Below are 19,307 nucleotides of genomic sequence, written 5' to 3' on the forward strand. Positions count from 1 at the left end.
TTGTTATGAATGTAGTGCACACTGTGGATGGATTTTTATGGATGTAGTGCACATTGTGGTCGTTGTTATGAATGTAGTGCACACTGTGGATGGATTTATGGATGTAGTGCACACTGTGGATGTTGTTATGAATATAGTGCACACTGTAGCTGTGATTTCCTGTTCCTGACAGGACCTGGCGGCGGTCTGGCCGTGACACAGACCCATACCGGAAGTGTCCGGTCCTCTCACACACAGGGCGGCCCAGTGATGACCTAGTTGTGTGTGGAGAAGCCCAGCCTTTAGGGTGTCACAGTCAGACACACACACACCGGAAGTGTCCCTGGCTGAGCCTGTGTTGTGTCACACACACACCGGAAGTGGCCCTGGCTGAGGGTGCTCGGCGGTTTGGCGCCGGTGGAGGGAGTCCTTTCGTGCAGCTGCACTTCCGGTCGGCATTTTGTTCTGTGAGGGAGAAGCGGATTCCCGAATATCGCCGGAGTGGCGCGCCAACCCGGAGCGGACTCGTTCACCCCTTCCCTCCCGTGACCGCTCGGCCAGCCGTGTTGACTCTCTCCCGCGGGCCCCGGAGGGATCTCGGCCTGCGCTGACTGGCTGCTTCCCGGGGCGGGGAAGGCGGCGCCTCCTCCTCGGCTTGTGTCGGGCGCTCGGGGCCTGCTCTGTGTCCGGGCAGAGGGAGAGCGAGCGAGGGAGGGGGGCAGGCCCGGGGAAGGGAGGAGGAGGACGAGAACCGATCCTTCCCCTCCCGCTCCCCCTCATGTCCGGATTATCCTGCTCGGCCCGGAGAAATTGAGGATCGACTCCCCCAAGCGGCCCGGACTGGAGGCCGCCGTCAAAGCCCGCCGCTCAGGTAAACACAGGGCCGGGGTTCGGGGAGGAGGGATAATGGACGGGGGAGGGAGGTGGAGGCCGAGCTGTGTGTCCTGGAGACAGAGGAGAGCGCAGGCCGCGCTAGGCCCGGGATTAGGGGACGAGCTGCGGGGGCGGCCCGACCTGTGACGGGACCGGGGACTCTCCTACAACCCGCCCCGGGGGAGAGGTCACCTCCGCAGCGGCTGGAGCACAGGCCACACTCCGCTTCCTATTGTCCCGGGACACTGCGGCCTGGCCTGGGCCCAGGAGCTCACACTTCAATGGCTGCTCTCTGAACTCTCCAGTGTCAGCTGGAGGTTTCAAAGTGAACACTGCTCTGTTATCCTGTATTCACTATGTGTGTGTGTACTTCACTGATATCCTAGTCCAATTCTCACATACAAGCCTTGTCCCAGGAGCTTACACTCTAATGGTCGTGGTTAGAACTCACTGGTGTCTGCTGGAGGTTTTAAAGTGAACACTGCCCTGTGTATGTTCACTTCACTACTTCCCATTATTTATATCCCAGTCTAATTCTCACATACAAACTAGAGCCTTGTCCCAGGAGCTTACACTCTAATGGTCGCTGTTAGCTGGAGGTTTCATAGTAAACACTGCCCTGTGTATGTACACTTCACTACTTCCCATCATTTATATCCCAGTCTAATTCTCACATACAAGCCAGAGTCTTGTCCCAGGAGCTTACACTCTAATGGTCGCGGTTAGAACTCACTGGTGTCTGCTGGAGGTTTCATAGTAAACACTGCCCTGTGTATGTACACTTCACTACTTCCCATCATTTTTATCCAAGTCTAATTCTCATATACAAACTAGAGCCTTGTCCCTGGAGCTTACACTCTTTTTTTTTTTTTAAAGAAGGAGCTTACACTCTAATGGTCGGTGTTGGAACTCTCCGGTGTTAGCTGGAGATTTCATAGTAAACACTGCCCTGTGTATGTACACTTCACTATTTCCCATCATTTATATCCAAATCTAATTCTCATATACAAACTAGAGTCTTGTCCCAGGAGCTTACACTCTAATGGTCGTGGTTAGAACTCTCCGGTGTTAGCTGGAGGTTTCATACTAAACACTGTCCTGTGTATGTACACTTCACTACTTCCCATGATTTATATCCCAGTCTAATTCTCACATACAAGCCAGAGTCTTGTCCCAGGAGCTTACACTCTAATGGTCGAGGTTAGAACTCTCCGGTGTTAACTGGAGGTTTCATACTAAACACTGTCCTGTGTATGTACACTTCACTACTTCCCATCATTTATATCCAAGTCTAATTCTCATATAGAAACTTGAGTCTTGTCCCAGGAGCTTACAATCTAATGGTCGGTGTTAGAACCCTCCGGTGTTAGCTGGAGGTTTCATAGTAAACACTGCCCTTTGTATGTACACTTCACTACTTCCCATCATTTATATCCAAGTCTGATTCTCATATAGAAACTAGAGTCTTGTCCCAGGAGCTTACACTTTTTTTTTTTTTAAAAAGAAGCTTACACTCTAATGGTCGTGGTTAGAACTCACTAGTGTCTGCTGGAGGTTTCATAGTAAACACTGCTCTTTGTGTGTACACTTCACTACTTCCCATCATTTATATCCCATTCTAATTCTCATATAGAAACTAGAATATTGTCCCAGGAGCTTACACTCTAATGGTCGGTGTTAGAACTCACCGGTGTCAGCTGAAGGTTTCATAGTAAACACTGCCCTTTGTGTGTATATCATTGATATCGCAGTCCAATTCTCATATACAAACTAGAGTCTTGTCCCAGGAGCTTACACTCTGTCCGGTGTAGAACTCCTCGTTGTCAGCTGAAGGTTTCATAGTGAACACTGCTCTCCTCTCCCGTATGCATGATGTGTGTACACTTCACTGCTTCCTATCACTGCTATCCCAGTCTAGTCCTCATATACAAGCCAGAGCCTTGTCCCAGGAGCTCACACTCTAATGGTCGGTGTTAGAACTCACTGGTGTCAGCTGGAGGTTTTGTAGTGAACACGGCCCTTTTGTGTGTACAGTTCACTACTTCCTATCAAAGCTTTCCCAATGCGATACATGGCCTGCAGTCCTCGTCCGAAGAGCTTACACTCCAATAATCTGTGCTAGAGGTCAGTGTGTCAGGTGAAGATTTCATAGTGAACACTGCCCTGTGTGTGTACAATTCACTGCTTCCTATCGAAGCTATCCCAATGTGATACACAATCCACACACAGCCTGAGGTCCTCGTCCCAGGAGCTTACACTCAAATGCTGAACACTGCCCTGTTATTCTGTGTTCACCATGTGTGTGTACACTTTACTATATCTTATAGCTTTCCCAGTCTGATAAAACAACCCAGGGCAGTCCCCACACAGCCCTTAGTCCTTGTCCCAGGAGCTTACACTCTAATGGTCTGTTAGAACTCCCCGGTGTCAGCTTGGAGGTTCGTAGTCTGCTCTGTCTGTGTACAATTCACTACTTCCTATCAGCTTTTCCAATATGATACGCTACTCAGATTGGACTGCACACAGCCTGCAGTCCTCTTCCCAAGAGCTTACACTCTAATGGTTTGTTAGAACTCCCAAGTGTCAGCTGGAGTTTTTGTAGTGAACACTGCCCTGTGTGTGTGCAATTCACTACTTCTTATAGCTTTCCCAGTCAGATAACACAACCCAGGACAGACCACACAGGGCTCTGTCCTTGTCCCAGGAGCTTACACTCTAATGGTTCCTGTAGAACTCCCTAGTGTCAGCTGTAGTTTTCGTAGTGAACACTGTGCTGTGTGTGTACAACTCACTACTTCCTATCATAGCTTTCCCAGTCAGATAACCCAACCTAGGACAGACCACACATGGCCCTCAGTCCTTGTCCCAGGAGCTTTCATTCTAATGGTCTGTAGTAAAACTCTGAATGTGACCTGGAAATTTCATAGGGAACATGGCTTTTGTTATACACTATCTGTGTGTACACTTCACTACTTCCTATCATGGCTTTCCTAATCTGATAACACAGCCCTCAGTTCTTGTCCCCAGGAGCTTACAATCTAATGATCTATATTTAGGGTTTTGTAATGGTGTCCGCTGTGGTGAGTCGGTTTTGTCATAATATACATGATTCTGTATTTATAGATTGTGTGTGCCTTCTCATCATAGCTTTCCCAGTGTAATTCTAATAAACAATCAAAAGCAGACTATACACAGCCCTTCATTCTTGTCCCTGGAGCTTACACTCTAACGGCCTTAGTTCACATGTTATAACTCTGTGTCAGGTGTAGTAAGTGGGTTATTTTATAATGAACATGGCTTTATTATTCTGTATTTATAGTTTGTATGAGACTTACTACTTCTCATCATAGCTTTCCCAGTGTAATACTGATACACGGCACTCAGTCCTTGTCCCCAGGAGCTTACACTTTAATGGCCTGTAGTATAACTTGGAGTGCCAGCTGAAGATTTCATAGTGAGCACGGCTTTGTTATACTCTATTTAGTATCTACTTCCTATCATAGCTTATCCACTCTAACACAACCCAGAGTATACCGCACACAGCCCTTCATCCTTGTTCCAGGAGCTTGCATTCTAATGACCTAAACTCACTTATTATATCTGTCAAGTGTAGTGTGTTGGTTATTGCATAGCGAACACGACTCTAATATTCTGTACTTATAGTTTGGGTACACCTTACTACCTTTCCCAGTCCTATTCAGATACACAACCCAGAGCAGACCACAAACACAGCCCTCAGTCCTTGTCCCCAGAGCTTACACTCTAAAGTGCTGCACTCGGGGATTAGAACTCCTAATGGACATGGCTCTATTCTGCATTTAGTTTGTGTACACCTTACTACTCCCCATCATAGCTTTTCCACTGTAATACTAATACACAACCCAGAGTAGACTGCACACAGCTCTCAGTCCTTGTCCCAGGAGCTTACACTCTAATTGCCTAAACTCAGCCATTAGAACTGTCAGCAGTAATGAGTTGGTTATTTCACAGTGAACACACCTCTAATATTTTGTGTTTATAGTATGAGTATACCTTCTTCTCTTCATAGCTTTCCCAGTGTAATACTGATAAATATCCAGAATAGACTCCACAGAGCTCTGTCCTTGCCCCCAGAGCTTATACTCTAATGTTCTGCATTCAGGGATTATAACTTGGTGTGTCCCCATATGTCAGTGATCTGGAGATTCCATACTGAACACTGCTGTTATTTCACATTTAGTGTGTATACTTCACTACTTATCATAGCTTGATACTCAGCCCCAGAAAAGTCCACACACACAGCCCTTGTCCCAGGAGCTTATTCTCTAATGGCCTAAGCTCAGGCATTATAACTCTGCGTCAGCTGTAATGAGTTGGTTATTTCAAAGGGAACATGGCTCTATTTATTCTGTATTTCATTCTGATATAGAGCCCAGAGTGGACCCAACACAGCCCTCAGTTCTTGTCCCAGGAGCTTACACTTTAATGGCCTTTATTGTAAACTTGGTGTGTCCTAGTGTCAGTGAACTGGTTCTAAAGTGAACACTGCGTTATTATTCCACATTTAGTGGGGTTGATTTAATAAACTTGAGCGTGCAAAATCTGGTGGAGCTCTGTATAGAAACCAATCGGCTTCTAACGTCAGCTTGTTCAATTAAACTTAACACAAAAAATCTTTGAAGCTGATTGGTTTCTATGCAGGGCAGCACCAGATTTTGCACGCTCCAGTTTCAGGCTGGGTTCACACTGTCACAGCGGGGGTCTGGTGCATCCCCGTTAATAGTTTTAGGTCCAATTTCAGTCTGAATTTTTGGCTGAAATGGACCAGAAGACGCTCAGGATTCCTGTGCATTTCACCCTGAAGATATGTGAATCGGCTCCATAGAGAGCCGGCCACAATCTCCTGACATGCAAATTGGTTGTGGGGAAAACGCATCCAATTCGCAATAGTGTGAACTCAGTAAATCAACCCCAGTGTGTGTGTATGCTTTTCCAGTGTAATAATGATATATAACACTGGAGTAGACTGCACACAGTCCTCTGTTCTTGACCCTAGAGCTTACACTCTGATAGCCTGCACCCACGGATTATAACTCTGTGTGTCCCCAGTGTCAGTGAGTTTTATCTTTCATAGTAAATACTGGGGTTGATTTACTAAAACTTTAGTGCAAAATCTGGTGCAGCTGTGCATGGTAGCCAATCGGCTTCTAACTTCAGCTTGTTCAATTAGTCTTTGACACAAAAAGCTGGAAGCTGATTGGTTTCTGTGCAGTGCTGCACCAGATTTTGGTTTAGTAAATGAATCCCACTGTGTGTACAATAGTTTTAGTCCCGGTTCACATATGTGCGATAAGATATAGCATTTCATTCAGAGCGCACTGCTCTGCAAATCACATGCAATGTCTGTGCAATGCTAATTCAGCCATACAGATAATGGCTGAATGCGCATCGTATTCAGACACAACTCGCACACAACCCTTTTTTGGGTCCACACCAGAATCAGATCGCATGGGGGTTCACAGCTATGCGATCCGATTCATGTCCGAACTGTCAGTTCACACTGCGATATGTGAACTGATCTGGGGATGTCATTAACTTTGTATTGACTCCCCCAGCGATTCGCATATGGCAGTGTGAACTGCCTGCGAGTTGAATGCGATGTGGGAACCCGCAGTGGATTCGCAGGGTTCCCGCATCGCATATATGTAAACCGGCACCTACAGCTTTCCCAGTGTAGTTCCAATACATAAAACAGAAAAGGCCACACAGAGCTCTCAGTCCTTGTCCTAAGAGCTTACATTCTAATAGCTTGTACTCGGGGAATACATCTTGGATTTCCCTAGTGCCCATAAGTTGGATATTTTATAGTGAACATGGCTCTTTATTCAGTGTTTACTTTACTTTGTGTACAGTACAGTTTAATGCACATCATAGGTTTTCAAATGTAATGCTGACATATAACCCAGAGCAGACCCCATACAGCTCATTCCTTGTCCCCAGAGCAGACCCCATACAGCTCATTCCTTGTCCCCAGAGCAGACCCCATACAGCTCATTCCTTGTCCCCAGAGCAGACCCCATACAGCTCATTCCTTGTCCCCAGAGCAGACCCCATACAGCTCATTCCTTGTCCCCAGAGCATACACTCTAATAGCCTGTATTATAACCCAGTGAGTGGATATTTCATAGTGAGCACTGCTCTTGTAGTCTGTTTCATCTGTGCATACACCTTACTAGTTATTTTTATAGCTTTCCCAATGTAATTCTGACATATAACACAGAATAGACCCCACACACACCTCTACCTTGGACCTTAAAGCTTACATTCTAATGGCCTGAACTAAGAGATTATAACTCGGTGTTTGTCCCCAGGATCAGGGAGTTAGATATTTCATAGCAAACACTGATTTTGTTCTGTTTTTACTGTGAGTACACTTTAATTTTATTATAAGTTTTCATTCTAACTTTCCCAATGTAATTCAGATATACAACTCATAATGGACCACACACAGCTCTCAGTCCTGACCCTGAGGAGCTAGCACTCTAGTGCTCTGGCATATGATGTACAGCTGTGTGTGTTGTGTTCCCAGTGTCAGTGAGTTGGATATTTCATAGTGAAAATGGTTCTATTCTGTGTGTTACACTTCTCATTATAACTTTCCCAGAGTAATTCTAATAACCCAGAGCAGACCCCACAGCTCTCAGATCTGACCCCAAGGAGCTAGCAATCTAGTGGTTCGACACTCAGAAATGTTATGTATAGCGGTGTTTGTGTCCCCAGTGTCAGTGAGTAGAATCTTCTATCACAGGGGTGTCAAACTCCATTTAATCGCAGTTGGGTCCTCTACCCTCCTTTACATCACAGTGCACCCCCCTTACCTTGTGCTGCTGCTGGGAAGAAGCTGGAAAGCAGAAAGTACAGGATCTAGAGGAGGGCTGGAGCTCTCCTGCAGCTGCAGGAGACGTGTGAGGGCCACATGAAATGGCTTGGAGGGCCAGATTCGGCCCGCTGGCCTTGTGTTTGACACGTGTTCTATCATGAACACTTTATTTTGTTTTTATTATGTGCTCTCTAAACGTAGCCGTGCAGATGGTATTGGTAAGCTGATTGTAAGCATATTAGTCCACTATTGTAACATTGGTATTTTCCATGATATATTTATCATGAACAGTTAAACTTTCAGGACAAGTTTTCAGAGGTCTAACTCCTAAGTGCTGGTTCACATATATGCGATGCGGGAACCCACTGCGGGTTCCCGCATCGCACTCCACTCGCAGGCAGTTCACACTGCCATATGCGAATCGCTGGGGGTGTCAGTACAAAGTTAACGACACCCCCAGATCATTTTGCATATCGCAGTGTGACAGTTCAGACATGAACCGAATCACATGGTGAACCATCATGTGATCTGATTCTGCTGCAGACCCAAAAAAGGGTCCTGTGTGTGTTCTGTCCGAATCCGATACAAATTCAGCCATACAGTCTGTATTGCACAGACATTGCATGTGATTTTCAGAGCAGTGCGCTCCGAATCACATGCGATGTCCGTCATCATCGCTATAGTGTAAACCGGGAATAGAGCCTCGTACACACGATCGGATTATCAGACACTTGTTTTGTCTTTTATTGCATTCTAGTCTCATCTGGAAAGTGAAGAGGTTACTTTCATATGAAAATTCTCATACCACGGAGTTCAACTTCAGACGTGATGTCGTGTGTTGGATTGCTTTGTATGTGTTCTTTCTCTTCTGAGCATGCCTAGTCTTGCTCTTTCAATTTTTTGCGGATGAAAACTACTAATCGGACGTTGTGTTCGCGTATGGTAAAAATTTTATAGCCTGCACATCCAGATTTTGTTGTCCGAAAATTTGTAATCGACTGTTGAAAGCACCATACTAACAATCCGATAATGGACAGATCATTCAGGCGAAATTTTACTTCGGACTTTCTTATCATGTGTACGGCCTTTAGGCCCAAGCTGTACTGATACACAAGGCATTGATAAAAAGTTAAGAGGAAATCTGCAGATTTTTGGAGACCTTTTGCGTTCCTTTTAACATTTTGATTAGCCTGTGTGTAACATGTAATTTCACCTCATTATACAGAGGAAACCGCACACTGCTCTGCTACTGACCCTGACAGCTAACGATCTAATGCCATGACACTGAGGTGTAGCTCATTGTTTGTGTCCCCAGTGTCAGCGTGTTGATGAGTTGGATGTTCCATGGAAACCCTTCTCAAACTTTTTAACTTGGAGGAACCCTTGACATGGATTCTAGGTCTCATGGAACCCATGGTAAAAGTTTATACCTACAGCTGATGGTACATTAGTGTGATCAAAAACTTGCACAAAGTTTCAAATAAAAGTATTAATGTGGTGTAGCTAGAGTATTTGATACCCAGGACAGATAAGTTATTTATAATGTCTACTGTAAACAGTACATTTATTATCGCTTATAGTGTTTAAGTGAATAACCAAAAAGATATGAAAGCAGTGAAAAGTTTTGTCTCAACACTAGAGGTCAGTGTAAAAAATGACCCCCCCCCCTGCAATGGTATAGGTGGAAGATCAGTTCAGCAAAGGTTGTGTTGACTTTGGAGTGCAACTTGGACGCAACTTTGGATGGTTGTAACTTGGATACAACTTTGCCTTTGACCAGTGAAAAAGGACAACTGTTGCATTGTATGACATTCAGGTATGACTTTCATACAACTTTTGAGGGTTGACATTGAAGTCCTATGGCCCTAAGGTTGCTTGAAAGTTGAACCAAAGTTGTGCATGAACTACTTTAAAGTCGCTGCAACTTTAAGTTGCACGTATATGAATGGTTATTGTTGGAAAACATGGGGAACGACTTGTCATGCGATTTTGATGTCCAAAGTTGCAGGGCAAGTCGCACAAGTATGAATGGAGCCTTAGTAGTTGTAAGGTCAGTTATTCCAATTCCTGCCCACCCCTCTGTAATAAGATGTACTACGCAGTTTGTGGTTTTGTAAAAATTCTGTAGCTAAATACCTTTTTTCACATGGCCAATATGTGGTCACGTGAACACCCACCGCTCTCCTTCCCCCATCTAAGGACTGGAGTGGGAGGGTCTGAGTTTTCCCAGCCTGTCAGCTGGGCGGTCATCGCACATTGGTGATGTGAAAAAAAGGTGTTTAGCGGCAGAATTAAAAAAAAAAAAAAAAACACACACACACACACACACTGTGTAGTACATCTTATTATAGAGGGGCTGGCAGGAATTTCAATCACTAGCTTTACTGCCAGAGGACATAGCGGCAGGAGGAGGGTCGGTGGGCTGGGGGAGACAGCTCTCACACACACACACACACACACACACACACACACACACACTCTCCTAAGCTGGCAGGGGGAGAGGGAGAGCAGCGGGATGATGGAGGCATGTAAACTGACCATGGTATCATGGATCAGCAGCCATGATTATTGTGGTCAGGCACAGAAACAGGCAGGATTAACCAGGTATATTACAACATAGAAAGGAACAAGTGACTCCGCACAAGCGCTATGTGATTTAACATGCTTTAAAGGAACAGCCCCTTTTTTTTTGGTTACAACCTTTTTAAGGTTTGGTTCACACTACTGTAAGGTGATTTTTACGTGTTTTTCAGTGTAATTAACTAGTGCGACTTTGCGTTTTCAAAGGGGACAAATCTCACTGTGAATGGCACTAAAGTAGCACAGGAACCTTTTCCAAAGTCGCATTGATGAAAATGTGCACCATTGAAAACCATTGGAGAGGTTTACTAAAAGTGGAGTGTGCAACATCTGGTGCAGCTGTGCATAGAAACCAATCGGCTTCCAAAACTTAATTGAACAAGCTGAAGTTGGAAGCTGATTGGCTACCATGCACAGCTGCTCCAGTTTTAGTAAATCTCCCCCATAGTGTTTTCCCTAATCATGTGACTGTGCGACTCAAGTCACGTCGCAAGTTTTTTTTTTTTTCCTCTTTTAAGCACTTTTGAACCGGCCGCCGCAGTTTTACGTCTGTTTATTTACGTTCAATACCATGTTATGTAGCCGATAGCTGCCATAACCCCAGTATTTTCTTACATGGTGGGAGGTCTTCCTTCACATAAAAGTGGTCCCAGCAGCGGACTCGCCGCAGGATGACTTATATGGGCAGTGTGAGAGGTGTGTCCCCCCCCCCCCCTCCTGCTCTTTTTCCCTGCTTACTGGAGCCGTCGGTATCTGGGAAAACGATCCGGTCTGTCCATGTCCCCCCCCCCCCCAGGCAGGAAGTCGAGTGAGGGCCCCCTCTCAACTCTATGGCCTTGGAGGACCAGAGTGACGTCATACGTCGCTTCCTCCCAATGGCCTTAAAGGGCCCATTTTTTTTCATGCTGAAGAAAAAATTTTTTTTTTTTTTTTGCTTTTAGTGTAGATGTGAGGTCTTTTTTTGACCCCAGATCTCACATTAAAGAGGACCTGTCCTGCTTATTTCTATTACAAGGGATGTTTACATTCCTTGTAATAGGAATAAAATAAAAGTGTTTTTTTTTTTTTTTTTAAAGGAACAGTGTAAAGAAAAAAAAAAAAAAAGTTAAAGTGCCCCGTCCCTCCAAGCTCGCGTGCAGAAGCAAGTCGCGCCCACATATGTAAACGAGGTTCAAACCACACTTGAGGTATCGCCGCGATCGTTAGAGAGAGAGAGCAATAATTCTAGCCCTAGACCTCCTGTAACTCTAAACTTGTAACCTGTAGACATTCTTAAAGCATCGCCTATGGAGATTTTTAAGTACCAATGTTTGTCGTCATTCCGCGAGCGTGCACAATTTTGAAGAATGACATGTTGGGTATCTATTTACTCGGCGTAATATTACCTTTCACATTATAGAAAAAAATTGGGATAACTTTACTGTTGTTTTTTTTTCATTTGTAAAGTATTTTTTCCAAAAAATTGCATTTGTAAGACCGCTGCGCAAATACGGTGTGATATGAAATATTGCAATGATCTCCATTTTATCTATAGCCAAAGTTTTTTTTTTTTGCCTTCTCTTGTGGGTCACAGGAGTGCACTTGTGCTCTTCTGTGACCCAGAATCAACGTCACAGAGCTGCTCCAGTCCCTGTAAGGATCTTTACCATATTTTTGGGATTTACCTGGATGCCTGATCCGCAGCTAGCTCAACCTGTCATTGCACGGCTATGAGCGTGAGCCAGTTGCTACCACAACCTTCCCAGCCTGGCATTCTGGTGACTGCTCTCCACTAAGAGTGGACTGAGAACTGAGCGATCAGCATTCATTAGATCGCTCACTTCTGGGGCTTAGAGCCAGCAGGTGTCTGATGCGGCGTTGAGGCAAATCTGTATGTTTATTTTTTCGATTTCCAACTTCCCTTTTAATGAAGGGCTACGGATGGAAGTGATCTTAAATGCTATCTAATATAATATATACTAATATATTTAGTATTTACTATAGACTTTTTTTTTTTTTTTTTTTTTCAAGCTAGCATTCTACAACTATGGATTGTAGCTTTCCAGGGTCACGTGTAGCATCCGTTTTATTTAGAAAGTCCCCTTTGATAAAATAAATGCAAGAAACATTTTCCTTGTGTGATCCCCATGAGGAGCACCACTGATATGCAGGCAATGTAAGTGGCCTCTTGTGGAAGAGGATCTCCGCTTCAGGTTATGTAGAGTTCCCAGCAATGGCTGTGTTCACTGTAGGGAAAGATGATACGCCGCGTCTTTCTCATGTCAACACACCTCTGTGAGTCACTATTGTCCCAGGATGTGGTGGGGGCCGTGCAGACTGCATATGCTCACATGCACAGGGCTGACTTATGAAAACTGCAACAAGGAATGCACAAGCAGAAGTAGAATTATCAGCCCTAACAGCAAGATGGAATCTATATTTTCACTTTTTACAATGACGTATGAACTCTGGTTAAAGGTGGTTGCTTCCCAGCTTTGTATTTGTGTCTTCTGAGTTTGGTTTTCCAGCTTCAACCACCTATTATGGCCCCTGCAAGGAGATATTACTACTTTGTTTATTACAGGTATTTATATAGTGCACACATCTTACGAAGTGCTTTTCATACTGTACATTTACATCAGTCCTGCTTTCAATAAGCTTACAGCCTAAAGCCGTTCACACTATGTGCAGTTACCTGCATTTTTTTTTTTCTTCATGGAAAAATACAGTTAACACCTAAAAACAATAGTATTCTGTGTGCCATGTTCCCACCAGAATGCAGTGTTAATCTGTGATCCAGAGCAGTGCAATATTAAGCAACGTGTTTGCATTGTATTGCAGTGGAACACACAGAAACGCGTGTAAAAGCACATAAGCATATCGCACCTTAATAAAAAAAAATAAAATAAAACTATGCATAAAAACGCATGGAAATGTGGACATAACAGTGCACTGAAACGCAATTGACTGCAGGTGTGTTTTTATATACATTGTAAGGTGAGTGGGGCCCTAAGGACCCTAGCTCACATGCATACATACACATAATATAGACAGGAGCCAACTAACACCAGCATGCCTTTGCAGTGTGGGAGAACATGCAAACTCCATGCAGATTAGATTGTGTCTTGTTTGAGATTCGAACGGAGGACCTTTTTTTATCAAATTGTAAAAGTGATAGGAAGGTTCTATGATGCAAGGAAAGGAGGCATGAATGTATAAGTAAAGACAAAACTTTTTAGTTTTGGATAGAGTGGAGAGGGATTAGAACATCTGTCAGTTTGTATTGCTGTCTGTGCCCCCGTTAAGGAGATTCACTCTCTCCATTTGTCATGTTTAAGCCCCGTACACACGTACCGATGGTCGGCATACAAATGTTCCTCTTTTCTCCCCGGGATGTCGGTGTCTGCTGAAAAGTGCAAAGACAGCACAAGGACAGCACAAGAATTTTGTCCGCCGACTGCAGAAGTGATGTCATGTAATGGTTAACTTTCCCTGTGTTTTCTATTTTCTGAGCATGCCCAGTCTTGCAAATCTGCGGTCTGTCGGCCGAATTGTGTACTGACAGGCGAACAATCGTCCGTTCTGGTGTCGGCATACAAATATTTTCATGTTTGCACGAAAGACTTTTGTCCGCGGATTGTGCGCAGACATCTGTCGGAGGCACCATACTAACACGCGTACAATCGGCAGATCCTTCGTCCACCGACGTTTGTATGCCGACGATCGGTACGTGTGTACGGGCCTTTACCCTTATCGTTGAAAGTAAAAGACAATCCCAAACTGGCGGGAAAAAAAGTGACCGAAGTTCTAACCCTCCCTTACTCTATCCAAAATGAGGGAAAAAAAAGTTAAATAAAATGTTTTGTCTATAGTTATACTTTAAAGTAAATGTAAACAATTACCTTGTAAAACAACCCATTCAGTTTAAAAAAGAAATGAAACGCAAAACATTTCTGCAAGGATTAAAAAAAACAAATACCTTTTTTCCATTTAAGGGATCATATTCCCCCTGTTCCCAGCTGCATATGACCATAGGAAACAGCAGCACACTGAGCTTGCCAGTGAATGGCTGTCCAGTGGGGGAGGGGGGGGCGTGTCAGGACTAGTCTGATCATTGGAGGAGAGTACACGGCATTCCCAGCATAGCTAGAAAACTGACCACGATGTGCACCCCTGCTTATAATGCAAGAATTAACACCATTTATTAAACGTACACCTTAGTGTGGTCAGTTTATAATAGTAAAGCAGAGGCAGGAACACCAGGGATTTCACACACAGGAAGCAATACAAAGAGAACAGGCGATTTTCTCATACGAGTAAATAGTACAGCAGCCACGTATTAGGAATGTGATGTTTTGGGGTAACAGACACTTTAATATTTGGTAGGCAGAGCTTTGCGTTCCAGCGAGGGAATCTATCCACTTGGCTGCTCTGGAGACATGAGGTACTACTAATAGGTTAGAACATTTCACAGAAATCTGTCAATAAGCAAACTATTGCCATTGGGTGACTTTTTTATTTTTATGGGGAGCAGCTCTACATTTTCATTGGCATTTTTTTTTTGCCCATTTATTATGAATTGTGTACACCAGGGCTCGACAAATCCCAGGCGCCAGGTCGCATTGGGGGATTAGAAACTGAGTCTGGGCGCTTAGGATTTCAGCCGTCTGCTGTCAGGCATCGGGGTGCCGCTTTGCTGATCCATAGATTTGAAATCCCCGCGGCTCCTATCCATACTTCTCAGTGTACGGACAAAAGGCATTCTAATTGGTCAGCACCGTCACATAGACAGCGCTGACCAATCAGAACTGGCTGCCTCTTCTCCACTTTGAGCACATCCATAGGATGCACTGCTCGACTTCTGCCATTGTCAGCCCTCCTCGTCAACCCCCCCCCCCCTCCCCCCCATAGACGTGTGCATGGAAGCAGAGAGAGACATTTTCTGGGTATATGTGAGGAAGGTGGAGGTGGGAGAGTGCCACACTTCTGGAGGATTCCTCTGTACACATTATAGAGCTGAGCTGACCTCACTGTACATACACATCTGCCTGAGACTCCCACCCTCTGTCCCCCTCTCTCTTCCCTTCTCCTACCCCCCACCCCTCTCTATCTCCCCTTCTCTACCTCTCCTCTTTTCTTTCTCTTTTAATTTATTCTTGCTTTCTGTTTTATTTCTGGGTGCCGGGCAGCTGATTTGAAAAACTGGCTCCTAACTTTTCTAGCTGGCTCCTAGATTCAAAGAAAACTTGTCCAAGCCCCTGTGTATACTTATCCATCATGTAAGTGAATCCACCTACCCCTTGACAGATGGAATTCCGTACCGATGCCACCAACTGCCCAGTCGCTTATTAGTGTAAGCCAAGCAGCCTATCTTCACATTTCTGGTGAATGCAGCCTGTAATCTCAGGTTAGACCTGCAACGTGTATGGGAAAACACCTGTGTGGACTTTGTGGTTGATGTTCAGTGCAGCATTGAAGTTGAATCAAAATATTTGTTTTATTGAATTCTTTATAAGGTGTTCAGATTTGTTTATCTTCTCCTCATATGCACACAAGACATTTTTGCAGCTGCTTTTAGCCCCCGTTCACACTGGGGCGACCTGTCAGGTGACCTGGTCGCCTGACAGGTCGCCTGCCATACAGAAGCTATGGACCCATTCTAATAGGAGCGACAGAAGTCGCTCCGACTTAGAAAAAGGGTCCAGAGCTTCTTTGGGGCGACCCGGAGCGACCTGCATAGACTTCAATGTTATGAAGTCCGTGCCGGCCACTCCGAGGTCGCGGTGCGAGCAGCGCACCGCGACCTGTGAGGTCGCCCAGCGAAGTAGCGTCGCCCCAGTGTGAGCGGGGCCTTAGGCTGCATTCACACTTGAGCGTAGCGTTTTACCGTTTTTTTTGCCGCGATTTCTACCACTTTTTTCAGGCGTTTTTGGAGGCAGGCATTGACATCTATCAAAAACGCTGGTAATCAGCCCAAAAAGAAGCTCATGTACATTTTCAGCTACAGGCGTTTTGCAAAACGCTCAGATGTGAACAGGGGCCATTTAAATGAATGGGGTTTTACTTGGGCGCTTTGGAGCGTTTTTTTGGAGCGTTTTTGGAGCTGAAAAACACTCAAACGCCCAGGTGTGAATGGAGCCTTAGAAGCGTCTGGTGTTTTTTTTTTTTTTTTTTTTTTTTTTACTGCCTCTGAACTCTTCTCTATGTTAGCCTATGTGTCTGTACACACGTAAACTTTCAGAGGAGTTTGGAGGAAAAGCGTTTAAGGACAGTAAAAAAAAAAAAAAAAAAAATGCCAGTGTGTCCAGGAGCAGAGCCTGTTTGACTGTCAAGATGCCACAAAATGCAGCTAAATGCTGGAACAAGCTTTTAGCAGCATTTGGCATTTTTACATTTTAGGAAGTTTTTACTGTAAAAATGCTATTCAAAAACGCATCTGAAAGAATATTTTTAACGCTGCTTTTTTCCTGACAGCAGCGCTGGCGGTTTTTTAAATGTCCCGTGTACATGAGCCCTTACTGTGTGTTTGAGCCATGAATGAAAACTGGTGCAAAAAAAAGATGCGCAATGATGGAGCTGCTTATCATTGAAATAATCAGATGTCAATGGTCTGAGGATGAAAGGGATTTTTTGGTATGGATGGGATTTGCATTTTGTTTTTCTCTGCATGATTTGTCTCGGCAACAGATTTATGAAAACTGGTGCAGAAGTGTTGCACAGAAGAGCCAATTGGAGTGCTGTGTGAAATTGGAATGAAATCTCTGACTTTGTGACAGCTGATTGACCTTTGCTCCAGTTCAGTAGTTCTGAAGCAGTTCTGCAGGATGCGAAGTTCTTAAAACTGGAGCAAAGAAAAGAGAAACTGATAACCACAGTCATTGGAAGAGTGCGAAAATGGATTGAGGTCTTCATTTAGCTGCAGGTATTTCTCACCATGTTGGAGAGACTCTTGAAACTGCACACAGAAGATTTACAAAAGATTATTGATTCTTTCCTTTAATCTAAATGAATTGCTCGATTGTCGCTAGTTCTGCTCATGTTTACAGTTCTGGTAAGAATGAGGATTCATATTGTAGCTGCTGAAAGGTAATCGGGTTTCTTTTTGATCAGCCTTCCATTTGCACTACTTTCTGAAATTGCCCAGAGCCACACAGAACGATTCATTCAAATTATTTCTACTGATAACCTTTTTTTGTAGAGGTTTATTCCAAATCGAACTCGTTTTCTCTGACTGAGGATAGTCGTGGTAAAGTGGAATGCGTTGCTCTGCAGCTGCTGCAGAACTACAAGTTCCAGGATATTCTGCTGTGGATTGCACATTAGAGGTGCACCAGTTGGAAATTTTGGTACCAAAGCTGAAAGTTCAGGATGCACTTTGCCAAAAACCAAAACGGAAAATGAACATTATTAAAAAGAATATATATATATTTTTATATGTAATGGTATTATATTTGACTTTTTAGTAAATATGATGAATTTAAACTAATATGAATTTGTCGGCCATTATTGGCACCTTTAGTGCAATAAAAGCTCAAGAAAAATGTCTCTCTTTAAACTCTATGTATGTCTTCACACTGGTCCATTGCGCTTCAGTTGTGTTAAAAATCTTGCTTGCTTGCATTTTTGGCCTGTTAAAAAAAAAAAAAAAAAAATCAGCACCTGTTTGAAAGGGGCCTAATGGGCCATACACACTATAAGATTTTCTGAAGACTTTTTCCTTTAGATTTACCAAAACCATATAATATGAGGTCAAACCTAAACACTTTCAATTTGTATGCAATCTGGCAGGCCCTTGCACTACATAGAAAAGGTAAATCTGAAGGAAAAAGTCTTCAGAAAATCTTGTAGTGTGTATGGCCATTAAGGCAGTTCATAGATTATGCAATTTTCTTTCCTGCAACCATGGGTTGTAGGAAAGAAAATCGCTTGATTCCCCCATCAACAGTCAGTCAATCCCTCTTGTGGAGCTATTGTGTTCTACTATCAGGGAGGTGCTGGGAGCTGTCAACACAACACAATGATTGCTAGCGGCTGTAATAGTTGGCAATAATCGCATCGTAGTAATCCGGCGTATACAATCAGCCTGCCCATAAATGGATCAAATCTCGGCCACAGCGCTGCGGCAGTCCATTGAGAACTACAGCTGACAGCCACAAAGGATGTCAGGACTTGTAGTTCATTCACACACAGAGCTGTGTAAATGAATGATGTGGCCTTGTGGGTGGGAACTTCTCTTCATACTGCTGCTACAGGGAGTGCAGGGATTGGGCTGCAGCATTGGGAACATGTTACATGTTCCACCCTAAAAACGGGTGTAACATATTCCAATAGAAGGTAAACTTATCCCATAATCGTACTAACCGATTATAAAATACTTAACTTAGAACAAAGCCCTCCAGCAGCGCCTGCACACTGTCGAGACGGCCAACATCATTCGTGGTGTTTCTTCTGGGTTTGCAGGTTCTGCCGCTGTGAGTGGCTGGAGCAGTGACGATGTCACCCCCGCGCATGCGCTAGAGAGCTGCCGTTTACGGCACGGGCTCTGAAGGTCCGGCGCAGTAAGCCAGCCCTTCAGAGCGCATGCACCGATGACGTCATTGGCTGCATGCACTCGGAATATCTCCTAAATGGTACAAGTTTAGGAGATATTCACAATGCCTACCGGTACGCTTACCTGTAGGCACAATTTAAAAAAGACTTTACTTCCTCTTTAAGACTGATTAGTTAACTTCTCATTTCAGTTTCCTTTTCTGGATACTTTTTGATGGCTTTTGACAATAACTTACTGTGGTTACATTCACCAGAAAACTAGCTTTATTTTACTGCTGTATTGTACTGTATTGTATAAATATAACGGCTTGACATTTACTGCATATAAAGGTAGCACATCTTGAGATTATGGAAAAGGTATCATTTGTAGCCATTTATATGTGGAACTACAACGCCATCACTGTTTCCAGTCTAATTATAGTGGTTTATTTAATTTGTAAAATTTGTATATTACTCTACCTGCGGTCTGTATTCGGTGTGATTAGGT

The 19,307-nt window shown here is 44.1% G+C and overlaps 1 protein-coding gene across 1 annotated transcript in view; it reads left to right on the top strand.

The window, feature by feature from the left end:
* The first annotated feature begins 297 nt into the window (after positions 1-297).
* NIPBL (NIPBL cohesin loading factor) overlaps positions 298-19,307 on the top strand; it is a 287,177-nt gene continuing 268,167 nt past the window's right edge. Inside the window, exon 1 of the mRNA XM_082258716.1 lies at positions 298-850. The gene's annotated coding sequence lies outside the window, so the exon portion shown is untranslated. The remainder of the gene's footprint in view (positions 851-19,307) is intronic.

The sequence above is a fragment of the Pelophylax lessonae genome (assembly GCF_965119305.1).
Source record: "Pelophylax lessonae genome assembly, chromosome: 1".
In the NCBI taxonomy this organism is placed as follows: Eukaryota; Metazoa; Chordata; class Amphibia; order Anura; family Ranidae; genus Pelophylax; species Pelophylax lessonae.